Source organism: Meleagris gallopavo, chromosome 5, assembly GCF_000146605.3.
Source record: "Meleagris gallopavo isolate NT-WF06-2002-E0010 breed Aviagen turkey brand Nicholas breeding stock chromosome 5, Turkey_5.1, whole genome shotgun sequence".
Lineage (NCBI taxonomy): Eukaryota > Metazoa > Chordata > Aves > Galliformes > Phasianidae > Meleagris > Meleagris gallopavo.
In genome coordinates this window covers 56,284,446-56,286,635 of record NC_015015.2, presented here as the reverse complement: position 1 = coordinate 56,286,635, position 2,190 = coordinate 56,284,446, and the positions used below count along the sequence as shown (strand labels likewise).

The 2,190-nt window shown below is 59.5% G+C and overlaps 1 protein-coding gene and 1 long non-coding RNA gene across 2 annotated transcripts in view; one reads left to right on the top strand and one right to left on the bottom strand.

Annotated features, from left to right (window-relative positions):
• MDGA2 (MAM domain containing glycosylphosphatidylinositol anchor 2) overlaps positions 1 to 2,190 on the top strand; it is a 375,704-nt gene that overhangs the window by 47,956 nt on the left and 325,558 nt on the right. The window lies entirely within an intron of this gene.
• LOC109367950 overlaps positions 464 to 2,190 on the bottom strand; it is a 6,220-nt gene continuing 4,493 nt past the window's right edge. The window contains exons 2-3 of the long non-coding RNA XR_002115560.2: positions 1,760 to 1,829; positions 464 to 592 (exon numbers count right to left, since the gene is read on the bottom strand). This is a non-coding gene — a long non-coding RNA (uncharacterized LOC109367950). The remainder of the gene's footprint in view (positions 593 to 1,759; positions 1,830 to 2,190) is intronic.

The following is a 2,190-nucleotide window of genomic DNA, read 5'->3' as shown; positions in this document are numbered from 1 at the left end:
AGGGGGTCGGAGACTCGTCATCCTCCTCGAGGTCCCTTCCGAGCCGGGCCGTTCTGTCATCCCGTCCTCCTGTCCTTCTGTCCTGCCCAGAGATGCGGGGGACGCCCCGGCCCTTCCCAAGTGAGGCTGGATCAGGCTCTGGCTCTCCCTGTTCAGCGTGGGGGACTTGGAGCGGATCATAGAAGCGCAGAACGTCCCAAGGGAGCCGGAAGGGTGGGCGAGTCCAAGGCCTGACTCCATCCAGGACCTCTGAAACATCAAAATGGCCGACCGCAAGCGGCGTCCCGCTGCTCGACGAGCTCTGTAAAGCAGCTTAGGAGCCCCACAGAAAGGCACGGATCAGAACCCTGCAAGAAAGAAAGAATCACTCACCTCTTTCCAAGAGCCAGAGCTCACCCAGCAATCCACAGGAGGCATCTCCAGGAGGAAACCTGGCCTCTGGGGCTGCCAGCCCTACAATGAGGGGAGGAGGGGTGGAGCCAGGCTCAGCCCCATCTGGTCCCACACGTGCACCGCTTCCACCTGTGCTTGCAGGGCTGCACCCCTCGCCAGCTGCTCCATCACTGCTTCGGGCTGCCATCTCAGAGTTCCCCTAAAAGCATGAAGGAGAAAAAAAAAGAAAAAAAAAGGAATGAGCGGCAGCCAATGGGGTCTGCCTGTCTGGTTAAGGGGGAGGGGGTTTCATCAACGGACCAGCTGGGATGGCCCACATACTCGGATTCCAGTCTGTCCTCAGTGGCAATCAGTGACATTTCTAACAAACAGGGGAGCACAGGTTTCAGTACCGAAATCTCAGCAAGATGCTGAGAAGCTGCGTGTGCAGCAAAAGGGCTGAGATTACCGGTGTGAACGGAGCGAGTGCTGCCTGCCAAACTGCCGGGCTCAGCCTACGGCTCCCCGGTGAGAAACGCGCGTCATCTACTCGCACCGCAATTAAAGCCCATGGTGAAATCATTTTAGGGTCTGGTGTCCTCGGTGGGCGAACCCGGCACCTGCCTGTGCAGCAGCGTGTGGCCTTTCGGCTCAGACATCAGTCCCGAGCCCCAGAGAAACAGGGAGGCTGCAGCGTGCGGACTTCGTGCAGCCCCTGCGCTCCTCGAGTCAGAGATCGCTGACGTACTGCAGTGCCCCATTGCTGCTGCGGCACCACGCGGGATTGCTGCAGCCGCTGCAGATTGGCAGAAAGGACAAGCCGTCTCCACAAAGCACTGCCCATACAACTTGCCCGCAGGCGTGGGGCACAAGCCCCATTGGGGGGCAATGTCCCCCACTTGGAGGGCGCTATCCCCAACCCCCTGTCACAGCCGTGCGCCGAGGACACCATCAGCCCATGTGAGCAGCGCTGCAGGGCAGATGAGCAGTGCCAGCCCAACCGGGGGGTGATGGTGACGCTCCAGGGTGAGGAGCTGCTGTTGGTCCTCACGCAGCTTGGAGTTTGTTATCCATACATAATGCTGTACTCGTTGATTTTTTTAAATCAGTGACAGGATGCGGTCTGATCCAATGCCTTTGAAAAGTGTGGTTTAAGAAGCAGAACACAGGGCCGTTGCAGGGAGAAGGCACGGGGAAGGAAGTGAGGAAAGAAAAGAGAAAGCCTGAAAAAGGAATGGGAGAAGGAAGGGGGCAAGACATGGGGGAATGAAGGGGAAAGGACAGAATAGCTGTAGAGCAGCCTAAAAAGCAGCAACAAGCTCTGGGAGGACTGTAGAGTGCCAGATTCTTTGTTGGGTGTGTATTTGGGTGTGAATGTTCTCATTACCTGTTCCAGTCAGGGTTGTTGTCGCTTCTGCGCTCCTGCAGCGGGAAGAGCTCGTGCAGTCCATCCAGACCTGTAGGATGGGGCTTGGTAAGGACAGCCCTGCAGCCCTCAGCTGGACCAACTCCCTCCGTGTGCCCAGGCTGTGAGCTGTGCAGCCGTGCCTGGCCGCGCTGCTCCAGCTCGGAGCCCGCTGCCTGCAGCTGCACCTTTGCTTCCTTCCCTCCTGCCCAGAGCCTCCAGGCTGCTCCCACGCTCCCCTGCCCACCCCCAAAACGCCAGAGAAGACATCTGGCGGCAGGCTGGAGGAATCCCAGCACCCCGTTTCCGTCTGCCTGCAGCTCTCTCCTCCTCTGCCGCGCAGGGCTCCAGCCTGCCACACGGGAATGGCCGGGGGGAAAGGGAGTGCTGGCAGGAGCGACTGCTGCAGCTGG